Source organism: Lissotriton vulgaris, chromosome 6, assembly GCF_964263255.1.
Source record: "Lissotriton vulgaris chromosome 6, aLisVul1.2, whole genome shotgun sequence".
In the NCBI taxonomy this organism is placed as follows: Eukaryota; Metazoa; Chordata; class Amphibia; order Caudata; family Salamandridae; genus Lissotriton; species Lissotriton vulgaris.
This window is the reverse complement of record NC_141694.1, coordinates 1,273,311,373-1,273,327,532: the sequence shown is the minus strand read 5'-3', so window position 1 is coordinate 1,273,327,532 and position 16,160 is coordinate 1,273,311,373. Positions and strand designations below refer to the sequence as shown.

At 45.3% G+C, this 16,160-nt stretch overlaps 2 pseudogenes; both read left to right on the top strand.

Annotated features, from left to right (window-relative positions):
* The first annotated feature begins 1,061 nt into the window (after nt 1-1,061).
* LOC147708763 (arf-GAP with coiled-coil, ANK repeat and PH domain-containing protein 2 pseudogene) lies at nt 1,062-6,101 on the top strand (annotated as a pseudogene).
* Nucleotides 3,084-4,169, top strand: LOC147708764 (arf-GAP with coiled-coil, ANK repeat and PH domain-containing protein 2 pseudogene; annotated as a pseudogene).
* Nucleotides 6,102-16,160: the final 10,059 nt, after the last annotated feature.

The following is a 16,160-nucleotide window of genomic DNA, read 5'->3' as shown; positions in this document are numbered from 1 at the left end:
CATTGGCTTTGGAAGAAGATAAAATTAAGATTTGTGCTTATGTGTTCCTTTGACTTTAACGTTATGTCTTTTTGGTGATCTTTAAGTCTATACTGCTGTTCCTCCTGTATGAAACGTGGCCTTGGACCCATCCCTTTTACTGCAGACCTCAATTACTAATAATGGTTTCCCTTTCCAAGGCCCCCGGATGGAGCATGTGTGAAAGAAAAAAAATATGTCCCTAAAGTAAAAACTGTCAATCAAGAGATGTATTGATCTATTGATTTTCGGACATTAAAAACATCTTGTTTTACAGAATCCACAGTCCAAGGTATCTCTGAGGTGTTAAATAATCTGTAACACGTAACAATTTACTGCATACTGTTTGAGAAAATCCAATAAATAAAATTTAAAAAATAAACAAATCTGTAACACGTTCAATAGTATATACTAGTTTAGCAGACAGGATTCCCTTACTGACAAAGACTCTGGGGAGCAGGAGTCTCTGTGGTTGCAGAAACATTCCTTTAAAATCGACCTTTGTGACCAGACAATAAAAAAAACAGGTTTGCCTATGTACATGTAGTAAGGACCAACACAGTAGTTGAGTAGAAGCATGATTTATTGTAGGAACAGGCAGATACGACCACACTTGTCCACAGCCAGCATAGAACTGACTCGCAGTATAACATTCTAGAATTAGTGGCATCCAGTTACCTGGAGACAGGTAACCTAGATACCACAGTACAGAAAAATAACTAAAGACCACTACCTCCAATGATGAATTGCCTTGTTGCTGAAAATGTAAATACATTGGTGGAACCCTGCTGAGGACGACATTCTGATTCTATATTTTGTGTCTATGACGCTCGGACTCTTGCATTGTTGTCCGTTGTCTGTGTCTATGTGCGTGTCTGGGAGTCTGGTGTGTCTGCCAGCAGGGACAGTGTTCAGAAGTGGAGGAAGCGCCGAGACCTGGGCAGCGGTGAGGCAGGCTAAAGTTTGACGGACTTCAACTGCTGTGCTCAGCCCCCTCCTTATTCCTGCTCACCTTGAACGACGGGAGGGGCCGAGGCAACAGCATGACGGTGACCATTGATCTCGAGCAGGAGTGCTTGAAGGACTCACCCCGTTTCAGAGCCGCTTTGAAGGAAGTTGACGGTGAGGTGACGGAACTGGAAGTGAAACTTGATAAGCTTGTTCAGTTATGTGTTGGCATGATTGATGCAGGCAAGGCCTTTTGTGCTGCCAACAAGCAATTTATGAATGGCATTCGGGACCTCGCACAGTATTTAAGCAAGGATGTGCAGATAGAGTCTAGCTTGGCGAAGTTTTCAGACGGCCTCCAAGAAGTGATCAATTATCACACAATCCTGTTTGACCAAGCTCAGAGATCCATCAAAATACAGCTCCAGATATTTATTAAGGATGATCTTCGAAAATTCAAAGATGCAAAGAAGCAGTTTGATAAGGTCAGTAAAGAAAAAGAAAACGCACTAGTTAAAAATGCCCGAGTTAAAAGAACAAAACTGCACGAGGTGGAGGAAGCAACAAACATCTTAATTGTAAAACGAAAACGCTTCCGGCATATAGCTTTGGACAATGTCCTCCAAATCAATGCTCTTCAGTCAAAGCAGAGGTCTGAAATTTTAAAATCGATGTTATCCTTCATGTACGCACATCTAGGCTTCTTCCACCTTGCCTTCAATCTCTTCAGTGAACTTGAACCTGTCATGAAAGAGCTTGGTACACAGTTGGATGGGCTTGTTGTGGATGCAGCAAAAGAGAAGAGGGACATGGAACAAAAGCACTCCACTATTCAGCAAAAGGATTTCACTGACGATGATCTCAGACTTGAAGAGGCTAATGGCATTGTAATAGAAGGATATCTCTTTAAAAGGACCAGTAATACCTTTAAAACTTGGAACAGGTGCTGGTTCTCAATACAAAACAACCAACTGGCATATCAGAAAAAAATGAAGGATAGCCCCACAGTGGTTGTCGAAGATGTACGGCTCTGCACAGTTAAACCCCGTGAAGACATAGCAAGACGTTTCTGCTTTGAAGTAGTCTCACCAACAAAGAGCTGTATGCTACAGGCGGACTCAGAAAAGCTGCGACAGGCATGGGTTAAAGCTGTCCAAACAAGTATTGCTACAGCATATAGTGAAAAGAGTGATGAGACGGAGAAGCTGGATAAGACATCTTCACCTTCCACAGGAAGTCTGGACTCTGGCAGCGAGGTGAAAGAGGAATTATTTGAAGGTGCAAGTATTGCTACAGCATATAGTGAAAAGAGTGATGAGACGGAGAATCTGGATAAGACATCTTCACCTTCCACAGGAAGTCTGGACTCTGGCAGCGAGGTGAAAGAGGAATTATTTGAAGGTGCAAGTATTGCTAAAGCATATAGTGAAAAGAGTGATGAGACGGAGAATCTGGATAAGACATCTTCACCTTCCACAGGAAGTCTGGACTCTGGCAGCGAGGTGAAAGAGGAATTATTTGAAGGTGCAAGTATTGCTACAGCATATAGTGAGAAGAGTGATGAGACGGAGAAGCTGGATAAGACATCTTCACCTTCCACAGGTAGTCTGGACTCTGGCAGCGAGGTGAAAGAGGAATTATTTGAAGGTGCAAGTATTGCTACAGCATATAGTGAAAAGAGTGATGAGATGGAGAAGCTGGATAAGACATCTTCACCTTCCACAGGAAGTCTGGACTTTGGCAGCGAGGTGAAAGAGGAATTATTTGAAGGTGCAAGTATTGCTACAGCATATAGTGAAAAGAGTGATGAGATGGAGAAGCTGGATAAGACATCTTCACCTTCCATAGGAAGTCTGGACTCTGGCAGCCAGGTGAAAGAGGAATTATTTGAAGGTGCAAGTATTGCTACAGCATATAGTGAAAAGAGTGATGAGACGGAGAAGCTGGATAAGACATCTTCACCTTCCACAGGAAGTCTGGACTCTGGCAGCGAGGTGAAAGAGCAATTATTTGAAGGTGCAAGTATTGCTACAGCATATAGTGAAAAGAGTGATGAGACGGAGAAGCTGGATAAGACATCTTCACGTTCCACAGGAAGTCTGGACTCTGGCAGCGATGTGAAAGAGGAATTATTTGAAGGTGAAATTGAATTACAGCTGATTCAGTGTATTGCTGGAAACTCTGTCTGCTGCGATTGTGGTCTGGCGGATCCGCCATGGGCCAGCATCAACCTTGGAATCATCCTGTGCATTGAGTGTGCTGGGATTCACAGGAGTCTTGGTGTGCACTTTTCAAAAGTAAGGTCATTAACTTTAGATACATGGGAGCCTGAATTACTAATGCTGATGCTTGAACTGGGAAATCAGGTTATTAATCAAATATATGAAGCTAAATTGAAAACCCTTGGAGTGAAGAAGCCAGACAAGGAAAGTCCAAGACTGGAAAAAGAGGAATATATCAGAGCAAAGTACGTGGAAAAGAGGTTTGTGAATCAGGACTGCGTTGCTTCACACCCTCTTGGTGGACAGAAATGGCCTTATTCCGAGTGCAAGAATGAAGAACCCAATAGTTCTGAGAAGTCCCTGGCATCACAGGATCACTTCTCAACATCTTCCAGAAGTTCAGTGGAAAGCAACAACAGTGAAATCCACTTCAGTTCAGATGGCAGGCGAGAACTTCTTGCATCTACTGTCTCCTCAAACAGTTTGTATGAACCAGTCCTAGAGGTCGAGAAGCGAGATTCTTCAGTATTTCAGGATTTGGAAAAGTTTCATCCAGGGCTGCACCTTTATCGAGCTGCGTATGAGGAAAGCCTTCCTGATATGGCAGAAGCATTAGCACATGGCGCAGATGTTAACTGGGTGAATGAAGAGGAAAACAACGCAACACCACTCATTCAGGCTGTGCATGGGGGATCTTTGGTCGCCTGTGAGTTCCTGCTGCAGAATGGCGCCAATGTTAATCACATGGATCTGTGTGGCAGAGGACCCCTGCATCATGCAACTGTTTTAGGGCACACTGGGCAAGTCTGCTTATTTCTGAAGCGTTGGGCAAATCAGCACGCCATAGATGAAGAAGGAAAAGACCCCTTGACTATTGCAGTTGAAGCTGCAAATACTGACATTGTAACACTGTTGCGAGGGGCAAGAATGAATGAGGAGAAGCTGGATAAGACATCTTCACCTTCCACAGGAAGTCTAGACTCTGGCAGCGAGGTGAAAGAGGAATTATTTGAAGGTGCAAGTATTGCTACAGCATATAGTGAAAAGAGTGATGAGACGGAGAAGCTGGATAAGACATCTTCACCTTCCACAGGAAGTCTGGACTCTGGCAGCGAGGTGAAAGAGGAATTATTTGAAGGTGCAAGTATTGCTACAGCATATAGTGAAAAGAGTGATGAGATGGAGAAGCTGGATAAGACATCTTCATCTTCCACAGGAAGTCTGGACTCTGGCAGCAAGGTGAAAGAGGAATTATTTGAAGGTGCAAGTATTGCTACAGCATACAGTGAAAAGAGTGATGAGACGGAGAAGCTGGATAAGACATCTTCACCTTCCACAGGAAGTCTGGACTCTGGCAGCAAGGTGAAAGAGGAATTATTTGAAGGTGCAAGTATTGCTACAGCATATAGTGAAAAGAGTGATGAGACGGAGAAGTTGGATAAGACATCTTCACCTTCCACAGGAAGTCTGGACTCTGGCAGCGAGGTGAAAGAGGAATTATTTGAAGGTGTAAGTATTGCTACAGCATATAGTGAAAAGAGTGATGAGACGGAGAAGCTGGATAAGACATCTTCACTTTCCACAGGAAGTCTGGACTCTGGCAGTGAGGTGAAAGAGGAATTATTTGAAGGTGCAAGTATTGCTACAGCATATAGTGAAAAGAGTGATGAGACGGAGAAGCTGGATAAGACATCTTCACCTTCCACAGGAAGTCTGGACTCTGGCAGCGAGGTGAAAGAGGAATTATTTGAAGGAGAAATTGACTTACAGCTGATTCAGTGTATTGCTGGAAACTCTGTCTGCTGCGATTGTGGTCTGGCGGATCCGCCATGGGCCAGCATCAACCTTGGAATCATCCTGTGCATTGAGTGTGCTGGGATTCACAGGAGTCTTGGTGTGCACTTTTCAAAAGTAAGGTCATTAACTTTAGATACATGGGAGCCTGAATTACTAATGCTGATGCTTGAACTGGGAAATCAAGTTATTAATCAAATATATGAAGCTAAATTGAAAACCCTTGGAGTGAAGAAGCCAGACAAGGAAAGTCCAAGACTGGAAAAGGAGGAATATATCAGAGCAAAGTACGTGGAAAAGAGGTTTGTGAATCAGGACTGCGTTGCTTCACACCCTCTTGGTGGACAGAAATGGCCTTATTCTGAGTGCAAGAACGAAGACCCCAATAGTTCTGAGAAGTCCCTGGCATCACAGGATCACTTCTCAACATCTTCCAGAAGTTCAGTGGAAAGCAACAACAGTGAAATCCACTTCAGTTCAGATGGCAGGCGAGAACTTCTTGCATCTACTGTCTCCTCAAACAGTTTGTATGAACCAGTCCTAGAGGTCGAGAAGCGAGATTCTTCAGTATTTCAGGATTCGGATAAGTTTCATCCAGGGCTGCACCTTTATCGAGCTGCGTATGAGGAAAGCCTTCCTGATATGGCAGAAGCATTAGCACATGGCGCAGATGTTAACTGGGTGAATGAAGAGGAAAACAACGCAACACCACTCATTCAGGCTGTGCATGGGGGATCTTTGGTCGCCTGTGAGTTCCTGCTGCAGAATGGCGCCAATGTTAATCACATGGATCTGTGTGGCAGAGGACCCCTGCATCATGCAACTGTTTTAGGGCACACTGGGCAAGTCTGCTTATTTCTGAAGCGTAAGGCAAATCAGCACGCCGTAGATGAAGAAGGAAAAGACCCCTTGACTATTGCAGTTGAAGCTGCAAATACTGACATTGTAACACTGTTGCGAGGGGCAAGAATGAATGAGGAGATGCGGGAATCTGAAGGACTATATGGACAGCCAGGCGACGAGACCTACCAAGACATACTCTGTGATTTTTCACACCTTGCATCCAATAATCCTGAGAAATTAAACCTTTTCCAGCCGTCCGATACACCAAAGTCTTGAGTGATGTGGAGGAGAAAAAAGTACCCTTGTCCCTACCCACATCTGGTGCTTATGGAGTAAAGTGCCTGGTCCCTGGCTCATTGCCTGACTTGGGAACATTAGTTTAAGTACCGAACAGTCTGGGACCTCCTACAGCATTTGATTGACACAATACATCTAGGGCTTTTATATGCAGAAAGACACCACAGTGCACCACGAATTATAAATACCTCAGCCACCAGTCTAGAAAAGTACTCCTTTGCTTTAAATGTATCAAGTTTCCACATGTTCTGACTGTCCATGTATTTGACCTTGTGGTACCTGGGGGAAGGATAAACAGATTTGAAGGTTTCTCATTGTAAATCCTAAGTGATGCAGATGCCATGCTACTTAGTGTATGTCAATTCTGGCGCCTGTTTTCCATGTAAAAAAGCACCAGTACATGTTCTAAAATTGGTTACAATTTCATTCTAGAGGGCAGCTTTTGAATATATAATTATAGTTTTCATGTCCTAGTCAACAATGACTAGTTTGCCATTTCAATTTCTTATCTTCAATAATGGAGATATCAGTTTTAAAAGATACATTTGGCACATGGTTAAATGGGCCTATGTAGCATTCTCGTTTATAAAGTTATTGACATTTTTTTTAAAAGTCTTTAATATTATGAATGGTATGCAAAGTACGAGGTTTTCAGAATCCTTGCTAGCACCTTACTTGGATATACTGAAGGTAATTCTTGGAACCAAAGCAGGAAATTGCTAGGTGCATGTGTATGCAAATAGTGCAAATTCAATTGAGTAACTTATCAGGTGCCCATAAGTTCCAGTACATCTGTACATTTCTCACACAGTGGGATTATTGTAGCGTAGTCGATTTTTCCCCAAAACATTGCACTCCATGCACTTTCTTTTGAAGCATCTCCAGTAGCGACAAACCCATGTCATTTTGTTCCCCCATTAAATGCAAGTCACGTATTCAACACAAAAAAAATGAAAATAAATGTGTACATAGTTTTACTATTTTCAAAAAGGTATAGGAAATTCTTCATACTTGAAGGGAAATGTTAAGCAAACAAATGTATGTAAACGTTTTACTTCTTGAAGAGAACGAAATAAACAAAAACTGCATGTTTTAAAACAGTTATTTCCAAAAATATTATTAATTTATTAAGTTCAAACTAGTAATTTTGAGCCTTTAAGAGGTATAAGATTTGCAAAGAGTGGCGAGTTCTGTGTTGATTTTTTCAAGCAGTTAGGCAAAATTAATTTGCGCATGAATTTACGGGTGGTTAATACGACCCTCATTTACAAGAAAATGATGCAGCGTTGCTCCGCAAGCCATTTTGATGTGCAAAGCTGCATCATTTTCAAAGCACATGGATGCATCGTGTTGACAACAATGCAATGCATGCATGCGTTTTCTCCTGCTCTGGCACACGATTGGCTGCCATGTGCCAGCGCAGGCACCCTTGAGTCATTTTTCACGGGTGCCTGCATTGCGGGGATGATTGAGAGGCATAGGATTCTGACTCACTCCCAGCTTTTCAAAACATTGTAAATCTGGGAATGTGTCATGTGGGAACACCCTCAACAACACCCATGGAATGCCCCTTTCATCCAGAGTAATGTGTGAAAGGAATGCATATTTACAAGGTCATAAAAAATTACACTGGGTAACTTTACGTGGCCTTGTAAATATGAGCAGGTACACTGTGCTGCCGGTGTGTTAAAAAAGGTGACGCACTGGTGGCGCAATGGCCTTGTAAATGAGGCCCTATATTTGCAGTGTCTTGGTGTACTCGCGTGGATTCTGCGTTGAAATCTTAATCATGCGTCTTCTGTTTTAGTAAAGAAAGCTTTGCGAGTAAAGAAAATTTGTCACAGTTTTCTTAAAAAAAAAATTGTATCTGAAGAACCTATGATCAAGCCAAATGTGGAATTCTGAATGCATCCACTCACACAAAAACCCCTACTCCCACAAACACCTTTGTGCACACGTACATATAGGATCAAGTGCTGTGTACATGGTGGCCAAGGTAAGTGGACACCACAGGTTGATTGCAGGAAGGATACAAGGATTTTTTAGCACTCACTTCAGGAAACATAGGACCTCGTTTATGAGCCCTTTGCAGCGCTGGTGCATCACTATTTTAGAAGCACGAATGGTGCAGTGTCCCTACCTATATTAACAAGGGGACTAAAGTGGCAGAGTCAGTACAAGTCGCAGAATGGAGTGACCGCAGCAGGCCTCCCTGACCCACATGGATCCTGATGAGGTAGAATAATACCGCAACTTAAGGTACCAAGCGACCTCTAAGGAACAGTAGAAAGTTACGTTTCCTTTCACATTGGCACATTAGGAAATACCTACATGTACTTTTCACATATAGAGACGCCAGAGATCTCTATACACTCTACACCCTGGTCCTGAAGAAAGCCCATTTGACCGACTGGCGACAAAGGGCTGAAACATGTTGACCTAGATCACACCCCTTAGTGTGAGAGAGTCATAATCACTCTCAGACACCTACATTGTTTTTACTGCCTCCAAAACCAGAACTATTAAAATACAAATCTGGGATTGAGAGACTTTTAACTACCTTCACTACACTCTATCACTGTCACTATCACTGATCACTACTGCTCTTAACAAAGGGTATTACCTCCTGGTGGAGGTTGCATAACAACTAAACCCAATGATTATGCAGACACGTGTGAGGGCTAGCAGAGAATCAAGATATACAGCTTGAATTACCATCAACTACACGTGCATGAGGGTTTTTTAACTGGGACTAGAAAGAACAAACCCCGCATACCCTAGTTATGCAGGACAAGTGATCCTTCCCATTTGATTAGGTGATATATTAACAAGGCTGCATAAAGTCACCCTGCATGACTTTTCATGGCCTTGTAAATATGGGACCATTCTACTCATTACTCTGAGTGAAAGGGGCATTCCATGGGTGCTGCTGCAGGTGTTCCCAAGCAACATCCATGGAACCTGACACATTCACAGATTTACAAAATGTGTTAAGCCTGGGAATGCGTCAGAATCCTATGACTCCCCAGGGGCGGTGCAGAATTAGAACAAAGAGGAGAAATACTCGTTTTTTGCTCTTTCTATGTGTGTTGCATTCTGCAGCATACATAGAGAAGCAGCCAGCCTTTAATGATTTTTTATCTGCAGGGAGGTGTCCCTTCTTGCACATAAACAATCATCCCTGCAACCCAGGCACCCTTATACCTTGGTGTCAGAGTGTCTACGTTGGTGTATGGCTGCTGTTGTACACCAGCGCAAGTGAGGACAGGGATGTGCAGCATCTTGTAGATACAATGCATTCCTGCCCTTTTATTTTGACTCACGGCAGCACTGCAGGAATACGTGCTATGCTGCTGTGCATCAAAATATAGTAAATGAAGCCCTAAGGGAAGTTTTTGAGCTCATGCCCTCCATTTATACTGGCACATTGCATCCCTCCTTTTATCAGTAATTTGGCACCACCACCCAGTGGCTCCATTCTTCTAGTGCCTTTTTATGGAAGCACTGGCCCTGTCAACATAAAGAAAATGCAGGAACTGGTCACATGGACGAAGTACAATCTTCCTGAGGCGGGGAACAAAAATAATGCTGAACTGTGAACATCAAAAAACATTATTCACATTACCAGTAGGTTGCCATAATTGTCAGCAGTTCTTCCTAAATTTAGCAATAGTAGGACTGATAAAAGCACAAACATCATTCAGTGGTGCAAGGGGTAACCATGGTCCCTATTCTACTTCTCACACCCTTATGGTTATCTATTCCTCTCAGAGCAGTGACAGCCTAATAACGTAGAAAAATGCATTGACTGACTTGATATTTCCCTGCTACAGTGTTGGATGAATGAATAAAAGTAGTGTGGATGCAAGTTCTGCCACTGCTAGTAGGATTTGAACCACTTTTGAGTTCCGAGAGTTCCAGCTGCCTTTCTTAGAGTGCCTGTCTCCTACAGTATTTTCACCTCTCCTTGAATATTAGAAGGTTAAAACCCCTGCACTGCAGCCTCTATGGTTTAAATCAAGAAAGACTACAGGGTCCAACGGAGAAGAGAGAGGTATGACAAAGGCTAAGTGTTGTTGAAAGTGTGAAAGGATGCACCAATGAGGGGGAGAAGGTATGTATGTCTTGTGATATTGGCGGGAATGTATGCATATGTGTTAGTGAGGGGTATGTGTGTGTAAGGCACATTGAGGCACATATATTTGTGTATGTGGCAGTGCTTGAAATAGGCTGAGCTTGTGTCACTGATGGGAGAGGAGTGTGAATGCACCTTTATGGAGGGGGTGTGTGTATATGTCACTATGTATTTGTTTGCATTTGTGTGTTGAGAACACGGGAAACATCATTTACCACTAATCACGTTTACCACGGGTTACTTACCACGCAAACGTCTTTTCAGCGTGGGTGCCTTCCCCGACCGTCTTTACCACGCAAATACGTTCTGGCTGGGGGGGGGGTGGTATTCCTTCCAGTCGTTCAGCAGGGGGTTGGGGGGGGCGGCTGGGGGGGGGAGGGCTGGGGGGGGAGGGCTGGGGGGGCTGGGGTAAAAGGAAAGAGCCTCCCCCAAAGACGTGCCGTGTACGTAAAAAAAAGCAGTCCTTTTTTAATTTTGGTAGAAGTGTTTTGACGCTTGTTTCGATGGTGGATGGAAGTACGGGCTGCTGGTGAAAGACAGGAAGGTGTCAGGTAAGAAAATAATCTTTATCATTTGTGCTTAAAGGACGTTAAAATGCGTGGTATAATCCTTCGTTACAAATTCCAGCGTGGTAAAGCCACTTGCGAACTAAAATTTGCGTGGTAATGCCATGCGTGGAACTTGTAATCGTGGTAAAGTCATATATTCGAGAACACATGATAAAGAGGGGTGTGCTCATTTGGAAGTACCCATGGAATTCACATGTGTTGAAAAGCAAGGGGACATTGAGAAGGTGAAGAACATGCACTAGACTGCAAGAGTGGTTTGTAAAGCAGTGCCTGTGAAAGAGTATATAAGTTGTGAGTGTATGTGTCAAGGAGAGTGAGATGTGTGCATGTGACAGGGTGGAGTCAAATATGTGTATAGGACATTAAGGTGCACATGTGTAGTAACAGGCAGGGTGGTGGTGTGTTCACAGAGCAATGAGGAAAAGAGATGTGTGTGGTATGAGGGAGAGCTGTGTCACTAAGGACCAGGAGAACACAAAGGAGAATGAACTGGGCAGTTGAAAGGCAAAGGTACAGGTATGTAGGCCATGAGAGCACAAAGATGGAAGGGCCCAACCCGCTGTTGATTTGACCATGCTTCACAATATTTCCTATATAATAACCCTAAGGTACCACCTCAGTGTACATAACGAGATATAATGCACAAAAATCTTTTTTGCAAAAGATATTTTGCGTTGTAATACCACTTATAAACAGTTTCACATGTACAATATTTACCAGGTACCATCAAGTAATAGGCCCACAGCGCAAAAACTGGATGAAAAAACACATTTGCACTATATTTTTTAACATTTTTGGCATAACTTTAGAATGAGATTGAATGCGTCTTGTCGAAACCCAAAAGCATTTTAGCAGTTCCTGATTTTAAAAATGCTTCTTTTTCTGAATCAAAAACTGATTATTTCTCCATAATGACCTATGGAACCTAAAGGAGATCAATGCGTCAACTCAACAAATTGCCACTGGTACTTCTGGGGTGTCAGTTCAACATTTTTGTCTGTTTGTCTGCTGTGGAGTGCTGATTGCTGGGAAACTGTGTGAACAGGTAGCTAGGAAATCGAAGGAGAACACAAGAGCCAGAAACTAGACTCATATGGAAGTTTTATAGTTCATTTTTCTTTAATCCTGTATCTGTATTAAGATAAGAGGAGTTAGTCACATTTGCCCGAAGACCCCTGCCTAATGTTTAGGTAGCAAGTTCTACAAAAATGTCTACATCAGATTTCCAGAAAGAAGATGCTGCTCATTATATGTGAAAACTTAAAATATTTCTGAGGCCCGTCATATGACTTGAGTAAATGCTTCCTATGTGATGAAGAAGAAGTTTATGGCCCATGCCAGCAATGCAAGCCAGATGGAACATTCATAATCTCCGCTGCATTGACCGCAGTAATCTCCCGTCTGTCGGTCCAGGGCTCCTGAGTTGTTCTCAAGCCTCAGTCTGCTGGCCCTTCTACTGGCAGAGAGAAAAGTCTTGTAATTCGTGCAAAAGGAGATCCAGAAGAAATCATCCTCTGTATCTTTTTTATTTTGTTCTTCTATTTGGCTTTGTAGATCTCTTGTGAATAATGCCTAGGTACCCGTTTGAAGGTCTTTCTGCAGGAAAGAGATTACCTGCAAGGTACATTTATTTCAGGGGTGTGGTGCACCAATACATCTTGGGTAAAAACACCTTTTTTACCTGACTTCTTTGAACTTGTGAGCAAGGTTTCAGTTTTCAAAGATCTTGCTAGAAAGTAATACCTTTTCTTCACTCCTATTACTCTCACTGGCATGTAACTATGGTTCCAAGATGGTTGCAGCCTGCTAGATCTCCTGTGCAGTGCTGATCCCCGACCCCTATGTTGCCGATCTGGGTTGGAGCTGCTACCATTAGTCGTGGAGCCATACACCAGCGCCACCCCTCAAATGATGCACACTGCACCCCCCGCAGTGAGCGTGGCTGACAGAGCGAGTGGTGCTGGGCCAAGCAACCCTTGGTGCACTCTCATCCGAGGGCACCATGCTTTGCAATCAGAAGAAGTTCCTCCTGAACCTCAACCAGAGGTCACAGCTGGACCTGTCCCTGCTGCAGCTGTGCCCTGGGGACCCAGAGGTGGGACCTTGCCGCACACTGGTGCTGATGTTCTGGACAGGCGAGCAGCTCCCTACAGCAGACTAGACCTCGCCTGACTTCTAATAGGCGTTGCTTCAACCTGGGCACATTGCACTACCTTGCAGACCTGGAATGGGTGCGGGTGAGGACAGCTCACTGACCCCTGCTCCCTCCACAGATGGCTATGTGTGACATTGGCATAGTTGTCCCCGGTGTGGGCCAGTGATGTTGGACTGCCTCTTTGAATACCTCTATGCTCAGTGCTATTGGGGCTGACCTATCCCCTCTTACAAGCCCTGATTCTTTGCTGTTCCCCTCGACAGTCACCACGTCCACTTCATGAGGCACCATAATCATCAATGATAGGTGGGCTCACAGAGTGAAAGCACTTCACTTTTCCTGAGCTGGCCTTTACCAGGGCCCCATTCAGATCCTGCTACGAAGCAACACCAGGGGTTTAGAGACTGCGTTCCCCAGTGATGACCGCGGGAAACCCAGTCACTGGGATGCTCTGGAGGAATGGCCCAAACCCACTGGTGAGATTGCAAAGTCTCTCTGTGAGACCTTAAGGTGCCAGATGGGTAGCACCCATGTAGCCCCGTCTGCTTCCCCTGTTGAAGCCAGACAGACGTCCTCCGCTTTGCCCAGTGCATAATCCTAGGGCCGCCAGCCTCTGATTATGTGGACTACTTATTCCTCAATCGCTGATGCAATCTAGCCAGTCTATCCACCTTGCCAGCTAAAGATCTGCAGCAAAGCCGCCCGGAGAGCACACCAAATCCTCATCATCGCCTTGCTCCACGCAAAATGTAAACACAAGCCTAAATCTTCCCAGCACTCGAGCTGCAGCATTTCTTTTTTTGTATTATGATACTCTGCTTACAATGTTTCTGTCTACCACTATTTACAACACAACATTCTGTCCAAACGCCCCTCGGCCAGATCCAGTCGCACCATGCCATGATCTGTGACAGCAGCCTCCAGTATGTTGAAGCCAGTGACAAAGGAGAGGAGCGGGCCATGGAGCCGGAAAAAAATCAATTTGTGTTTGAGTGCCATTTGTATATCAAGCAACAAAAGAGTGTCAATCATTATATGTGTGTAAGCACAAATAAGGGAGAAAGGTAAAAGTAGTGAATCTCATTGAATTTTTACAGGAAGCCCTCACTCACCACCCTGGTTGGTGACATGCTTCATCATTGGGCCCACCAGGAGAAGCCGAATGCCTCCCTGGTGTGCTACAACACCAGGATACTGCGGAGCTGGTTTTTGTGGCAGTAGTGTAAAAACGTGGTTAAAAATGTCAAGGGTGTGTCCCACACAAAAACTGTATTCAGTGGTCAACCTGACATATTAAAAGTGTGTGTTGGGAAATTTGCCAAATAAATTGTTTGGGTGTTTCCACTTAAAGTGGGGTCGACATGTTTCTGCCCTTTATGTGTAATTTACTAGGCATTCTTCAGGACCATGGGGAGTGTACCTCAGCGGTATGGGCGCGCTAAGGCCCACCCTAACCTGAGGATGTAAAAGTTAAAAATAGTGTAAAAACTAGTAGGTGCAAGAAAAATGAGAACAAACCAACAAGTTGTGGGGTTTCCCTCAAAATCAGAGGACCCTGTATAGTCTGGAAAGAAAGAGAAATACAAACATGTAATCAATCAATCAATCAAGAGTATTTGTAAAGCGCGCTACTCACCCGCTAGGGTCTCAAGGCGCTTGGGGAGGAGGGCTGCTACGGCTCGAAAAGCCAGGTCTTGAGTTGCTTCCTGAAGGAGAGATGGTCCTGGGTGAGTTGTAGGTGGGTGGGAAGTATGTTCCAGGTCTTGGCCGCCAAGTAGGTGAAGGATCATCCTCCGCTGGTGGTTCTGCGGATCCGTGGGACGGTGGCAAGGGCGAGGCTGGCGGAGCGGAGCTGGTGGGTTGGCGTGTAGAACGTGAGGCGGTTGTTGAGGTATTCGGGGCCCAAGTCGTGGAGAGCCTTGTGTGCGTGGGTGAGGAGTCTGAACGTGATCCTTTTGCTGACGGGGAGCCAGTGCAGGTCCCTCAGGTGGGCGGAAATGTGGCTGTGTCGGGGGATGTCCAAGACGAGTCGTGCTGAGGCGTTCTGGATGTGCTGGAGTCTTTTCTGTAGTTTGGCGGTGGTCCCAGTGTAGAGGGCATTCCAGTAGTCCAGATGGCTGGTGACGAGGGCCTGGGAGACCGTTTTCCTGGTTCCAGTGGGGATCCAGCGGAAGATCTTACGGAGCATGCGGAGAGTGTTGAAGCAGGAGGAGGTAATGGTGTTACCTTGCTTGGCCATCGTGAGGGGGGAGTCAAGGATGAATCCCAGGTTGTGTGCGTGGTCCGTGGGCTTGGGTGGGGGGCCCAGAGCAGGGGGCCATCAGGAGTCATCCCAGGCAGAGATGGATGGGCCGAGGATGAGGACTTCCGTCTTGTCTGGGTTCAGTTTCAGGCGGCTGAGCTTCATCCAGTCTGCGATGTCTTTCATTCCGTCCTGGAAGCTGGCTCTGGCGGAGGTGGGGTCGTTGGTGAGGGAGAGGATCAGTTGGGTATCGTCGGCGTAGGAGATGATGTTAAGGTTGTGCTTGCGTGCGATGGCTACGAGGGGGCTCATGTAGGCATTGAAGAGGGTGGGGCTGAGCGAGGAGCCTTGAGGTACGCCGCAGATGATCTTAGTCGCTTCTGCGAGCAAGAGCGGGAGATGGACTCTTTGGGTTCTGTCGGAGAGGAAGGAGGTGATCCACTCCAGGGCCTTTCCTTGGATCCCAGCGTGACGGAGGCGGGTTGTCAGGGTGCGGTGGCAGACCGTGTCGAACGCAGCCGAAAGGTCGAGCAGGATGAGGGCGGCGGTTTCTCCGTTGTCCAGCAGGGTCCGGATGTCGTTGGTGGCCGAGATGAGGGCGGTCTCGGTGCTATGGTTCGCTTTGAATCCGGACTGCGATGGGTCGAGGGAGCCGTTCGTCTCCAGGAAGGCTGTCAAATGTTTGTTGATGGTTTTCTCGATGACTTGAGCGAGATGGGGCGGAAGCTCTTAAGGTTTGAGGGGTCTGCGGTGGGTTTCTTCAGGAGGGCGCTGATCTCTGCTTGCTTTCAGCTCTCCAGGAAGGTGGCGGATATGAAGGAGTTGTTGATGATGTCCCGAAGTTTGGGTGCGATGATGGAGTCGGCTTTGTTGAAGATGTGGTGTGGGCAGGGATTGGCTGGGGAGCCCGAGTGGATGGTGTTCATCGTGTGGGTGG